The 16,020-nt window shown below is 34.5% G+C and overlaps 1 protein-coding gene across 6 annotated transcripts in view; it reads right to left on the reverse strand.

Annotated features, from left to right (window-relative positions):
• Positions 1 to 16,020, reverse strand: part of LOC145295967 (dual specificity tyrosine-phosphorylation-regulated kinase 4-like) — a 436,432-nt gene that overhangs the window by 417,205 nt on the left and 3,207 nt on the right. The window contains exon 2 of one of the 6 annotated variants that reach the window (XM_080141887.1): positions 1,828 to 1,979. The exons of the other annotated variants lie outside the window; for them this stretch is intronic. The gene's annotated coding sequence lies outside the window, so the exon portion shown is untranslated. The remainder of the gene's footprint in view (positions 1 to 1,827; positions 1,980 to 16,020) is intronic. 6 annotated transcript variants of the gene reach the window in all.

Here is a 16,020-nt window from a genome sequence, read left to right on the forward strand (position 1 = left end):
ATTTTTATATCCCTTTTCTTCAATTACCCAAGCTTCTGATTAATCAATTATTTTTTTTACTTTGATCTTCCATGTCTCACTGTCTTTAGCAAATAGGGTGCATACTTTTATAAATATTTGCTAATATGTTCTCCTCTGAAGAAATGGTAGACATCGAAACCCTATAGGATAAGAAGATAAAATTTCTAAAGTATTCTTTGTCTTGCTTAGAATAATAAAAATTCTTTGATATGAAACTCAAACATTTCACTTCAAAAAGGTTTTTTTTTTAATTCCTCGAATCACTATGATTTAATTTATTTGCTCTACCGTGTATATCGAGCAATTCTTATTTAGATGGAATAATACTTATAAAATATTACTGCCAGTAATATTTTGTAAATCTTATAATCACAGGTTTCCATACCAGCTGATTGTTAAATAATTTTATTCTGATATAACTATATATATATATATACATATATATATATATACATATATATATATATATATATATATATATATATATATATATATATATATATATATATATATATACAAGTCAGAAAAGCATTTATCCAAGCCATGAAAATAGTTAAACATAATGTTTTTACTATAGGTTTTAAAAATAAAGGTACAACATTCAATTTGAAATTTATTTATCTTCAAAGTGCACTTTTATAAATTTTCAAAGTAAGGTATAAAAATTTAATTTTAATTGAATCAAAAAATTACCTTGGATTTATTTAATGCAATGTACATTCTGTTGCACTTTCAAAAAATAATTGAAAATTTTATATCTATATCATTAATTGCTAGATGAAAGATAATGTTTTTAAAGTGCACCCAAATGTACATTACATAAAATAAATTCAAGGTAATTTTTTGATTCAATTAAAATTTTTATACCTTACTTTGTAAAATTTATAAAAGTGCACTTTGAAGATAAATAAATTTCAAATTAAATCTTGTACCTTTATTTCTAAAACCTATAGTAAAAACATTTTGTTTAACAATTTTCATACCTTAGATGAAATGCTTTTCTGACTTGTATTTTATCTTTTTAAGATTATATTTTAAAACTCTCCTCTCTATTTCAGTTTATATTTCTCCTCACACCATAACTCATTTTTGCAACCTCCTCTTTGTATTATTACTGATCTGAATATTCTCTCTGTTTCAATTTGTATTTCTCCTCACACCACAATTCCTTTTTTGCAACTCCCTCTTTGTAATACAGATCTGAATAATGAGAAAATCTGAATTTTTTAAACAAAAACTTTAAAATAACCTTTTTAGATTAAATTTTTTTAAACTTCTTTCAGAATAGAAAATCTTTAAAATTTAATAAGGAATATATTTCATATAGGCTTCATTAACAAATATTCAGTACATAACGAGAAAAACAGAGATGAAAATTTCAAAAGGATTGTATAACTGGTTACGGTCAATAGTAGTCCCTGCCAGCGAAAGACTTTGTTATTCTATTATTATTTAAAACATTTTGTGTCCTGCTCTTTCGCGCGAGGACTAATAGGGTGGCGCATAGATAACATTAATTTCATACATAAATAAATGAAAATAAAATTCCAATCTTTAAACTAAGCAATAAAATAATTAATAAAATACACTCATTTACAAAAACCAGATTTTATTTTAAAATAATAACGTTATTTTTGCGCCAGGCAGTAAATTATGCGCCACTATATATATATATATATATATATATATATATATATATATATATATATATATAATTATATATATATATATATATATATATATATATATATATATATATATATATATATATATATATATATATATATAATTATTTTTAATACCTACAGACACTAGCGTTCCATTCTTTCGGGAATCATCAATGCAGGAAGTCACCATTACCACCGATGGAGAGATTCGGACGGGGCCACGAGGTCATCTCTGACTCCATTAGCAAGAAACAAACCTCTCGGGCAGCATAAACCACGGCGAGAATATAGCTGAAAGTAGCATTTATAAAGTGTAAATGACATTCCAGAAGGTCGAGAGTGATCACGTGATTATAATCTCACGATCTACACACGCGGACTAAATGACTGATTTCTTTCATTGCAATGAAAGTGCTCAACGATAAGAACTCGCTTCCTAAGAGGCAAACGTATATATATATATATATATATATATATATATATATATATATATATATATATATATATATAACTACTTCATTTACTCACATAAAATTAATATACGAAAGTATAAATTTATGCGTAAACTTTAAGTATTTACTTCAAAAGCGCTCAATACGTAGGTAGAGCTAGTTAGTAAGTTATAAAATATATATGGCGATTAAGCTACACTGAATATTCCGCGTTTCATCCACTCTAGGACTCTTCAGGCTTATGCGCGAATTTTGTGGTTGTCTGTCGTTTTTATATACACACCTTCTATTGAGATTTTAGTTAGCCAATCAGCTTTCTAGTATCTAACCATAAGCGTAGTTTACCAGGTCACGATATTTGCGAAAGAAAACCCAAATAACAAGAAATATTACGTTGGTATGACTTCTTAGATTTCAAAACTCAATATTATGACCACAAAAGTACATTCAACAATAAAAAAAAAACACCGTATAAAACAACGTTAGCAAATTAATACTGGGAACTCAAGGAAAGCGGACTTTCGCGGGTAGTCGAATGGAAAACAATAAGACAAACTACTACATGCAGAGACCTAGACGACTCATGTAGATTATGCCTTCATGAAAAATTTGCTATCCTGTACTTTAAAGAACCCCAACATCTATTAAACTGTAGAAGAGAAATAGTGAACAACTGTTTTCACAATATAAAATTTACTCTAGGACAGCAATACAAAATAATTTTAAAACTAACTAAAACAATAGAAAATAAACAAATAAATAAATTAAATAAACATGACTATACATAAACGATCACACATATATGTATGTATATATATATATATATGTGTATATGTGTGTATATATATGTACATATATATATTTATATTTAAACTAACATAAAAAAAACCTAACCTAGATTTAAAACGGGTCAAGAAATAAGATATCCAGGCTAAATAGAGCACACACAAAGGAACAGGTCAACCAGAGGTCAAATAGGCCTTTGTCCGATAAGCGCATGTTCACTGGCTGATATGAAGGGCGCGGTGGATACTAGAAAGCTGATTGACTAACTAAAATCTCAAGAGAAGGTGTGTATATAAAAACGACAGACAACCACAAAATTCGCGCATAAGCCTGAGAGTCCTAGAGTGGATGAAACGCGGATATTCAGTGTAGCTTAATCGCCATATATATTTTATAACTTACTATATATATATATATATATATATATATATATATATATATATATATATATATATTATTTATATATATCTATATATATATATTTATATATATGAGGTAGCGCATATATATATGTATGTATGTATGTGTGTGTGTTGTGTTTGGAGGAGGAGTATAAGAAGGCTATAGAAATGCAGGGAACGTGTTATTGTATTGGCGTGACCTTTGAACAAAAATGGACAAACGAAAGAAGATTTTATTTGTTTTGTTATTTTTTTTAACTTCGTATATCTATTTATTTTTCAAGATAATCACAATATAAATCAGTAAACATGAACTTACTCTTTGATATAACCGGAATAATGGATGTCTTAATATTTCGAGAATTACATCTCCTTTTTAAAGAAATAGACCAAATATATATATGTGTGTGTCTGTGTGTGTGTCTGTGTGTGTGTGTGCGGAGATGGAATGCTTTGGAGGATAGTGTCATGATCACAGACTAGATACGATACTACTTCCTCCCCAAAAGAAATGAGGAGATAATGCCTGGTAGGATGTTATCATGGCAACAGAACAGATAATAGATTAATTGAATTAAGCATTGAATCATAGTACCTTAGTCTTATATAGTATAGTAAACGGAACCGTGCATTAAAAGATGGTAATAGTATAGTTACGGATTCACATAAACAGGTACCAAATCTCCAATAGTAGTTATATATTATTCTTACCATATTTTCAAAAATTTGGTTACGACTGTTTTTATTACATTTCATGTGGTTTCTATTTTTTATACCTAAGCTTCAGTTTTAGAACCATCAACTAGCAGAATGATCCGACGTTGTCCGGGATTGAATAAGGATCAACAAATGTTCCACAATTCCAATACTTTTATAGCCATCGAAATTAGTGGAATCGCCTATTTTTCAATCAAATCGGTTGATTGCCAGTTCTAGCCGAAGACCCACCGCGGTGTACCTCCCCGTAATGACTTAGTTCACAATATATTGTAATCTATATTGCACTGTAGAGAACCTACTGTTGATTGTATAAAATTATGTTTATCTAATGGTTTGAATTAAAATTTAAAATGCAAAAATCAAGTATCGTGGTTCAGTTGTGCCTAAAACCGAAACATTCATTTTGGACGCGCCTCTGTATTATCAAAGAACATACTGCTGACTTTATATGCCCTTCTGCTTGTGCAGTGATAAAATTTTTCAAGCGCACTTGTGATGTTAGGTTGTATAAGGGAGTTAACGTTGATTAAAGTCAGACTATTCCTTCTTTAATCGGATTTGTTTTTTTGATTACCGCTTTTCGAGACTTATCGGAGGCATTCCGATATATAATCTATCTAAAAACACATCCAGACACATGAAGTGCATTTGTAGATGAAGTGCATTTAGAATGAAATAAGCATGACCTCGTAATGTTGAAAACGGGGAATATAGAAGAATTCAAATCGTGTGTTTAGTTAGGTTGACATCTTTTTTTCTTTTTATGCCTCTCTATTCTGAACATTAAATGGTCATGTTTCTTTGTTTCTAAGAAAAATTACTGTTTATTTCTGATGAGCATACGTAATGAAAATTTCAATGTTAACATAGATATATTGATTGTTACCCGCAAACGAAACATAATAAAACGTCTCAAATGCACATAGTTATAACGATAAGATAAAGAAATCGTGGGAAGTACATAAGGAATGACTTCCAGTTCCATTCCATCATCGGTGAGAAATATTATATTTTTCGAAAAAAGAAAACAAAAACAAACAATTAAACGCCGAAAAAAATGGTAGTATTTTTAGATCACAATAAAAGTATCTACACTCAATCAATGAACTATTTATATCAACAGTTTCAACAGCAGATCTGTAAAAAATGTATCGAAGTTTTGATGTTGTAAGAACTGATTGTTAAAAGAAATAAAACCTTGGAACTTATCAAGTTTGGCCTTCGGACCGGGATCAAAGTGTGCTTTCTTCGATTGCCGCGAACTCCGCCGATACTGGTCGTATGTCAGCGAGGTGACGGCTCGCATCGATCCTGAGCATCCTCGCCCAATTACCGTATCCAATGTCGTGGACAACGTGAGGTCGCCGATGGACCGGAAAAGACAAATGGTCTACGTTACGATCCTGGCCGTGGCGAGAATGGTGATTTGGACGTCGCGTCTGCAAGGTTGCCGGGGATGTTGTCTTTTTCTGATCAAGATCTGATCGCTTTCTTTAAACACCAACTACGGGTGAAGATCACATGTGATAGAAGAAGGATGCATCGCGCGGCATTTGACAGAAGATGGATACATGTAGCAAGTCTGTGTGTATGAAGAGGAGCCAAATTTGAATACGTGTTCCCCGCCTAGGTGTGCGCGCTGTTCCGTAAAGTCAAATTAAACAAATAGCCTCTCAGCTAGCTGAGTGTGTGCTCCATCCCTCCCCGATTAGGAAGCCTCCAAGATCCCCACCCCCTCCTTCTTGCAATTTTTGTTTTCACCCCCTCCTCTATATTTCACCCATCTTGGAGAGAAAGAAATACAAACTAACCCCTATTCCTTACCCACATTTTTTTTCCATTCACCCGCATCTAGAGGCAGGGATCCCCACTTAGAGACTGACCCGCAGAAGCGAGGTTCGTTTTACAAACCTAGTGGAACGGGCAGTCTATCAACTAGACGGGGTTGGGAGGGTCCTACTAATCACCTTTCCCCACCCCCCGCCCTCGACACAAATGAATTATTGTACCATTTTTATTGTTATCTTTTTTGTTTTCACACGTCAATAAAAAATGTTTTAAAAATTGGGAGTTAAGTAGGGCGTCCCCCAGTATGAAAGGGTGAATGCGGTATTATGTTGAAAGAAGATACTAGCTGGGAGAAACTTTTGATTTTGTTTAGTTTCTGGAGTGACAAGGATGACCAACGATCTCCACAATCCCCCCTTTTGAGTTGGCCATGTGCCTAAGTTTTTTGTTCATTGTTGATTTTCAATGTATTTTTAACATGAATAAAGGATTTAATATCTCAAAGTGTAGTATCTGTTCTGCATATGCTGCACTTAAGGTGATTTGTCCCAGTCAATAGAGGGGAAACCCTCTATACTGGGACAATTACTATTTTTGCACCCAACCTGAGTGTCCCTTTTTTAGGGGAGCTGGTTTATATATATATATATACATACATATATATATATATATATATATGTGTGTGTGTGTGTGTGTGTGTGTGTGTGTGTGTGTGTGTGTGTGTGTGTGTGTGTGTGTGTGTGTGTATATAGCTTCTAAACAACATAAAAGGGTTGGTATACACAAAGAGTGAAATATAATCGCAAAAGCGGATTTTCCCACAACTCAAACATACGCACCCACCCATACACGCGCACACACACACGCGCGTGCACACATTAATCCGCAGAATATTAATCCGTAAAAATTATAGCAATAAACCCATACCCCCCCACACACACACACAAACACACATGCACAGTGCCTTCTATAATATAAATCTCACCTGTCTGTTTAAATGTATGCATGCATGTATGTACGTATATATGTATGTATGTATGTATGTATGTTTGTGTGTCAGGTCATGTCATATGCTACTGGTACTATGTAACCCAGTACTACCTGCCTCATGGTCGGGTCACCGGCGACTAAACTGGTTCCCCCACCAGACTTGCTTGGTGAGGAGGGTGGCTAGTCTCCCTGAAGGATTAAAAACAAGATCTTCCAAAGGGTGAATGAAACCTTTTTGGGGGTCAACGGCCATCTAGCACCGTGTGTGTTTGTGTGTATGTATGTGTGTGTTGGGGTGGAGAGGGCTCCCGTAAGCCGTGGTAAAGGTAACCTTTCTAGGAGAAGCAAATCTCTGATTTAAAAAAACATAAAACGGGAGACCAATACCCGCATTACTCTGGTCTGCAGTTTAACTTGTTGCTGGCTATCATGCTCTTGCTTGTTGCTGGATCTCAATATTTTGAACCAAGAGAGAGACAGCTGTCATACAAAGCTAAGACTCTGTAACATCATCTGTCTATAGATACTCCCTCAGGCATTTGTCTATAAAAATGGTCCTGTGGCGATGGAAAAGTTGTGACACGTGGAGGCTTAAAATGCTGGAAGCATGTAATAATTGATCTTCAATGACCGTCTTCAGTGTCATGCCTACTGTAGTGTGTGAATTCACCGGTAGGACTAAAAAGAAAAATGTCATTTTTGGGCTCATGAACTTTAAGTGTCTGTGGGAGTGGCACTCGTCTGACAAGACGTTGCAATCACCATGTATGTATGCATGTATGTATGTATGTTTGCCTAAAATTTTCCACAGAGGCGATTAATTTTCACGAGATTCGTATCGTTTTGAAGCTCGACTCTTCGGACGACAAAAATAGAAAACTTAGCTAAAAACATTAATTCCTTCACACTCAACTGGGCACTTTTCTACAGGGAGGGGTCGCTTTTTTTTTCGCCGATATTTTCGAAAGTCATCCCCTATTTTTCGATTTACTAACCTAAATTTAAACCATTACCACTTCCGGTTTGGTGATGGGCGCAACAGCAAAGACGTCACGTCTTTTTTCTTTACACGTTCTTTTCCTCCTTCGCAATACGGGTTCGAGCCTGCCTTCCTACTACCACTTTTCTTTCTTTTTCTTTTTTTGATCAACACACACCTCCAAACACCCGGGCAACGCCGAGCACCCAGGCTAGTTTATATATAAGTAAAGATAGAGATATAAAATATATGTTAAAATTCGGTTAATGAACATCTATTTCAAACCATTTTATTTTTAGCAGAATCATTTAATAATTTCGCTTACATTTTGATATAACCACAACCATAATGAGGATATCCGTTATTTTCGTAACAATTGGAAATATTTTAAATTTTTCCACCAGCTATGGATAAATAGCTGCACTAGTTTGTGAATGCCTTGGGAAAGGTAAAGCCTAAGCGAGTAAACCTGACAAAAAATCCGGTTTGGAGTCCCGATGGACGAATAGTGAGGCAGTGCAACACCTTTCTCCTGGAGTTGCGCTGGCTCCGACTGTATTGGCTTGCCTTTCTGTACAACTTTGACTGCTACACCGAGAGTGGGGGGGGGACTGTTAACTGGACAAACCAAGTTCTTATCATCCGCCCGGATCTGCACCTAAGAGCCAATTCCAGCTTCGAACTGTAGATGCTGCAGTGCACCAGACTAGATGCAGAATTCCATTGTTTTATTAAACAGAAGGTTTCCATCTAATTTCGAAACACTAGGCGATGAGAGTTCAGACTTTTTACTTGAAAATGTTTTTTTTTTGTTTTAACATTTGAAAAAAAAAAGGCTTTCTTCATTTTATGACGTCACGTGACCACGATCTACGTTTAATGCCTAAAAGCTTTTTGAATATGATTACGTGCATAATCCTCAACTTCATAATAAAAACAAGCTTGAAATTCGCGACGAACTTCTTTATTATTTGGTTGTCATGAAAGAAACTGAACGTGTTTGGCTAAGTAAAAGTTACGATAACAAATGCATAGATTATAAATCTTACAACCAATAAACATACCTGGAAACATAGAGATTAGTAGAAAGTACATTTTCTTGGCGTTTGGTAACAGTTATCTGTTGTTTATTTGTTGTCGTAAGCCTTTTTTTCTTGTTAATTATGATGTAGCTTTGCTCACGTTCAAAAAATAATTGTTGCACGCCCTTGTCTTATCAAAGAACCCACTGTTGATTTTTAAAAAAACTAAGCCCTTCTGCTTATGCGATAATAAAACTTCTCAAATGCACATAGTTATAACGATAAGGTAAAGAAATCGTGTGGCGTACATAAGGAATGACTTCCAGTTCCATTCCATCATAAAAATGACGATGAGAAATATTATATTTTTCGAAAAAAGAAAACAAAAACAAACAATTAAACGCTGAAAAAATGGTAGTATTTTTAGATCACAATAAAAGTATCTACACTCAATCAATGAACTATTTATATCAACAGTTTCGGTATATTGAACACATAAATCTCAGAATCTTAAGACTGTGAGTTCAACTCTTATACAGAGCAGTACATATTCATCTATTCGATCACCCCTTCCAAAATAATACATTTCAATAAAATATGTACTGCTCTGTATAAGAGTTGAACTCACAGTCTTAAGATTCTGAGATTTATGTGTTCAATACATCCGCCGCCTCCCACCATTTCTCGCCCTATTTGCTCTTCATTGTTATGTTACGTCACATTCGGTAGGGATCATGAGGGCAATGTTATAGACGCATACAGACACATCCCATTATTATCTGCAGGTTGTGTTCCACTTTCAGAACTATTGGTTACCTTACCTTGGCGTGTAACCGGATTATAATCATGGATACTCAGAGAATGGAACTCGTGTTGTACAATCGTTTATCACTATAATTGTTTCGTTTGCCTGTTTCCCACCTGACTACAACCTGGATGTCTTCAAGTCCAACATAAACAAATTCCTGATGAACCACCCCCTTAAGTAAGACACTTCATCAAATTTCAACACTAACGTACTGTACACGCAATAACCCTTATCCCCGAATGGCTTCCGGGCATTGATAAGTGGTGACCACCTTGTAAAAAAAAAAAAAATTCAATGATGCAATTCACACATACTAGAAATTACATGGCGATGAAGGAATAGCGAATTTTATTTATTTATTTATATGATGATGATGGACCCTCCCGTCCATTTCGACGTATGACCTCCGCAACAAAAACTAAATTGTTCAGAAATCCATACATAATTTTCTATAGTGATAAAGCTATTATGCAGAACCAACCACACTTTTTGGTACAACTGCTAACATTTGTCGGTGCAATGGCTGCCACAAGACAGGGCAGACAGAATACCTCAGGTTTTAAATCAGAGTTTCCTTCTCCTAGATTTGTGTCTTAATGAAGACTGGGAGTGTATCTCTCCATGAAATTAAACGCGCCTCCAGATAATAACCTGAAAATTTCTACATCTCGGCGCAGTACATATATACAGTGCCTAGATTTCCTAAATGATCACCCATCTGGTACTAGCCAGGCAAATTGTTCCTAAACTTTGGTGATCTGGCGAGAACCAGTGTATGATTATACCATATATATATATATATATATATATATATATATATATACAGGGTGACCCCCCCCCAAAAAAAAAGCTAAATGGAGACCATCTAGAACATATGCTGTAGAATGGAGAAAAAAAGGCCAAAGACCCTAGTGTTTTAATGTGATGTTTTTAATATAATAAACTAGTTATGACCAAAGTTTTTTTTGTTGTTGTTGTTTTTACATGAGGGTCACCGCTTATCGAGGCCCAGAGGCCACTCGAGGATAAGGGTTACTAGGTGTATATTAGTTATTGTGATTTTAGTGTAGTAAACATTAGTGGGAATTTTGTAAATTGGTTTACTTAGAGGGATGGTTCAATAAGAACTTGTTCACGTTGGACTTGAAGACAATCAGATTGTAGTATGCTGGAAAGCAGGCAAACAGAATAGAGTTCTACAGGCGACTAGTTCTAAGAAAGAAGCCCTGTTCATGGAATCTACGTTTAGGTGTAGGCACAGATAAAAAGTGTGGGTAATTGTTGATAGTGGTTCTGGCTAGACGACTGTTTTTCGTGAAAGTCTGGCGACCAAAGATCAAAGTTCAGATGAGCACCTGCCATGAAAATAACAATAAAGCAGGGACAGGCTCGCTATATCTCTTCTGTGGAAAAGGGGTTGCAGAGAAGAAAAAAGGGCATCCCCCACTAAGCTAGGAAGTCTATTTTGAACTCTGTCAAGACAGGATAAGCTGCTTCTAGCAACTCCTGCCCAGGTAGAGAATAGCATCAGGAGTGAGATTACCCTAACAACCAGAAGCTTGTCAAAACATGAAGCCTCCCCAAGACGAGAGCCATTCATTTCGATTGATGGCAGCTGGGCAGCAGAGCATTGATGATGTAAAGATAGAAGCTTGGTTTTAGAGGCATTAAAAGTAACCAGCCACTTCTTTCCCCATTGTACCACATGCTCAAGATTAGAGGAGAGAGTCAGAGAGAACTTAGTCGTTTATGGTCTCCGAAGTGCTTCCATAGATGGTAGTGTCGTCAGCATAAATGTCTACGAATGATCTAAGGATGTGGTCTGGAAGATCATTGATGTAGATCAGGAAGAAAGTTGGACCCAGGATGGACCCCTAAGGGACTCCAGCATTAATACTGAGAGCCTCTGATTTCTGCTCATCAACCATTACTCTTAAGAACCTATCAGAGAGAAATGATTTAATAGTTGAGAAGACATTTTCAGCTATACCATGACTGGAGATTTTGTGAAGTAGGCCTTTATGCCATACCTTATCAAAGGCCTTTGATATGTCAAGAGCAATTGCCCTAGAAAGGAAGTCTCCATCGAGGGATTCGCCAATCCTATGAGATATAACTGTGAGCACGTCTGCTGTAGATCTAGCAGAATGGAAACCATATTGCATGTCACTAAGAAGGTTATTTTTGCTGAGATGGTTGACTACTTCCTTGTTTAGCACAGATTCCAGCAGCTTACTCATGATGCACAGGAGACTTATTGGTCTGTACTGTGAGGGAGATAAGCGATCACCTGAGTTCTTAAATACAGGGCATACTGATGAGATTTTCCAAGGTGTTGGGAAGCATTTCTCCTTAAGACAACGCTTAAATGAGTAAGTATGAGCGCTAGTTCCGGTTGAAGCCTTTTGAGTACTATGACTGGAATGCCGTCAGGGCCAGTTGCTTTCTGGAAATCAAGGTTTTTGATTAGCTTGGCAACATCGCGTACAGATATTTGTATGTCACTTAGAATGTTTTCTGATATAGAAGGGAATGCTGGGGGTTGGTGGCCTTGGTCGTAAAGGGTAGAATTAGTTGCAAAGTTCTTGGCAAAGAGATTAGCTTTGTCTGATGCTGACGATATTAACTCAGGTCCATTTGGGATAGAGCTCACACTTCTGTTGAGGATTCTGTTTGCTATTTGCCAGAACTGATGGGAACTAAGCTGCTGCTCTGTTACCTTGGACAAAACAATAAGAAACGGGGCCTAATTAGATTGGGGCCCGTTTTTTGGGGGGGGTCACCCTCTGTATATATATATATATATATATATATATATATATATATATATATACTGTATGAGTCACGGGAAATGGATGTTTTTAAGGAAAATAAAACTCTGCAAATATTTCAACAAAAATTTTATAATGTACATGAAAACATTTACTAAACTATGCCATTATGGAATAGTTAGAAGCGAAAAGAGAGCAAAGAGCGTTCTAAAAAACATCCGTTTCCCGTGATTCACTTCATATATATATATATATATATATATATATATATATATATATATATATATATATATATATATATATCCAAACCAATGACCGTCTTCAGTGTCATGTCTGCTTGAGGGTGTGCAAGTCGATGGTAGGACTGGAAAGTCATCTTTGGGCACATGGACGTTCAGTGACTGAAGGAGTGGCACTGGTCTGACAAGACGTGGCAAGCATATATATATATATATATATATATATATATATATATATATATATATAATGGTTGCATCGATTGGCTTCCTAAATATAAATCCAATGAAACGCAAGTGATTATTAAAGAGTGTTCAATGCAGGACACATGTTTACTACACAAACCCCCCTCCCTTCCTCACCCCTACTCCATTCCTTCACTACACCTCCCTCCAAAAGCCCCTACTACACAATCTCACAAAGTATACACCCCATTTTCTTCCAGAACGTTAATCACGCCCAAATATCGTATAAAACTAATGTAATTTTTACTCCGTTTCAATATCGATTTTTTTTTCTGATGAGATGTTATTCTTGAATTGGTATTCCACTGAAATGTTTATGCCCATATGTAACCAATAATTTTTGTATAATAAACAGACTATATATATATATATATATATATATATATATATATATATATATATATATATATATATATATATATAATTTTATTTAATTTAGGTAAACAAGATTACCATAAGCCGCTACAATAAATCTACTGTTTCAGTCTAGAAAGACATAGTCAGGCGACAATAAGCCTCCGGTTTTACTCGATTTTAATTAAAATAAAAACTAAATAGAAAAATATAGAAAGAAAAACAAAAAGAAAACATTTTAGCAGGCTTTTTCTTTACAATTAATAAATTCTAAATTGTGTCTAGACACATGTGTTAACTATAAGAAGAGCGAAATTGGTTTAAGCAGTTATAATAAAGGTAGTTTTCAGTACTAAAATTATGCCAGAACGCCTACGCGCATTAGGTGATAGGAAATAAGGAATTAACTAAAAGAAAGTTGAATACAAAAGAGGAAGGGAGTGAGGCGTTTTCCAACTCTGTTGTCAATTTACCTGGTAACGAGTACATATATCCTATTTTTAGCTTGGAATATATATATATATATATATATAATTGCCATTTTTAACAGAAGCTTACCACCATTTCAGGTTGATGTCGTGCGCCCATGTGCAGGTAAGACGCTCTTCAACTCAGCTTCACTCTTATATAATCGTTCACAAATGTGTAGAAGGAACTTGCCAGGTTGAGGAGGGACTTTTTTTTATTCTTTTATATTGTTCTGGCTGGGGATGAAGCATCCTACCAGATGCCAGACATTCATTTGTTATCTCATACATTTCAACCGAAAGATCATTTTAAGATTCTAACCTACCCTTTGTGCAATTGTTTAAATTTCTCTTGCATTTGGTACACTGGGTACTTTTACAAGGTAGCTTTTGAAATTTCATGAGCCCGGTTGCACCTATAATTACTGGAACAATGGGGAGCTTCCTAAGATTTCAGGACCATACTTGGGTGGAAGCAGAGGTTTATCAAAGCAGATTTAGACAAAAGAAATGGTTTACCAAAGCGGATTTAGACAAAAGATTGTACATTTCAGTTCGGCAGGAAGTGCGGATTAATCCTGTTTTCTATGAGAGTCTTGTAATGCTGCATGCTCAACATGTTTTTCCTCAAATTTTCTGTATCTTTCTACGATTATTTTTCTACAATTATTTTGATCCACAGTTTGAACTTCTTAGTTATTCACATCAACTTCAAGCAATTTAAGATTATTCCTCAGTGCATCCTTAAACATTCTCGCAAGTTTATGCTGCGATTTCTTTCCTATATCATCCTCACAAAGTGTCGAGTCCAACTTATTTGATTTTTGATTGTCTTCATTGCTACAGATGTTGAATTGTTCAAGAATGGCGGTAGCAGGAGGAAAGGACTTCCAACTATTGTTCAGTATTTTATGGATACACTTTTGATTAAACCTCTCCAGAGTTTTAAATATGCCATCGGTATATAGTCCATGTTTCTGATGTGCACAGTAAATAAGTCAGGGCATATGCCTCATACACACTGATTAGATGTCTATATACATATCTACATTTTTTAAAAACTCCCTTCGTAATCTCGTTTCATTTTATTATTATTTTTTATTTTATTTTTTTATTTAATCTATCGCAGTTATATTTCTAGACGCAAACTTTTAAATCTCTACGATATTTTAACTTTTAGACGTAATCCACTACGCTAGTTTACTCTAATTTATTATTTTCTCTAATCATAAAATGTATATATGTATATAGTTCTCTAATTTACATAAGGAAAACACGCTGCTCTCCCCATTATATATAGCCCCAAATCTTCCGACTCTCTCGTCAATGACCATCCCTCTTGAAAAAGCCCGCATAAATCGATAAATAAACGTTGAGTATTCAGGTCCTTCCACCTCCATTTTATTTCATATCGTCGGATTTAATCCAGCTCAACAATCATATATATATATATATATATATATATATATATATATATATATACCTAATGTGCAAAAAGTGTGACACATACATTTCAAGCATTAAAAAGGGAAGCAACATTTTTGATCACATAAAATGCAGATACGATTCAAGCAATGAACCATTCACATCGTTCTCATCCAAATTAGTCACAACAGCTTATTGCTATTTTTACATCAAACGACCACAAACAATCCTCAACTTTTATTGTCCATTATGCTCAGCGTTTCTCTTCAAGTGAAACTTATAACAAAACGAAAGAAAAACGAGAAGAAAAACTGTATTTTTAAAAAAGACTTTACAAAAACTGTTTCTGTAAAGTTTGATGAAGTTACTGGATCGCTGATTCATTTGGTAACTGAAACATGTGTAACTAAGCAGATAAAACGGTAATAAAAAATATATATTTGCTTTGCAGTAGTATTGAGCAACCTCCTCGGGTTTTTACTAATTACAATTTTTGCTATATATCTATCTATATATCTATCTCTTTCTTTCTCTCTCTCTCTCTCTCTCTCTCTCTCTCTATATATATATATATATATATATATATATATATATATATATATATATATACATACATACATGCATATATATATATATATATATATATATATATATATATATATATATATAGTAATGTGATTGATAATTTAAAATTCAAATTCAAATTAAAAATTAAAAATCTGTTTCATAAGAAGGAACACAACAAAGTCAATAATTTGTACGATCGTTTCGGAAAAGATGTTTTTATTGCGATACACATTAAGTCATGGACAATAATTTTGACGTATAGTTTTTTTAAACAAAGTCTCCTCATCAGCAAAAGTATTGGGTGATTTTTTTTTATATAT

This window comes from Euprymna scolopes, chromosome 16 (genome assembly GCF_053919585.1).
Source record: "Euprymna scolopes isolate OS-2025 chromosome 16, ASM5391958v1, whole genome shotgun sequence".
Classification (NCBI taxonomy): domain Eukaryota; kingdom Metazoa; phylum Mollusca; class Cephalopoda; order Sepiida; family Sepiolidae; genus Euprymna; species Euprymna scolopes.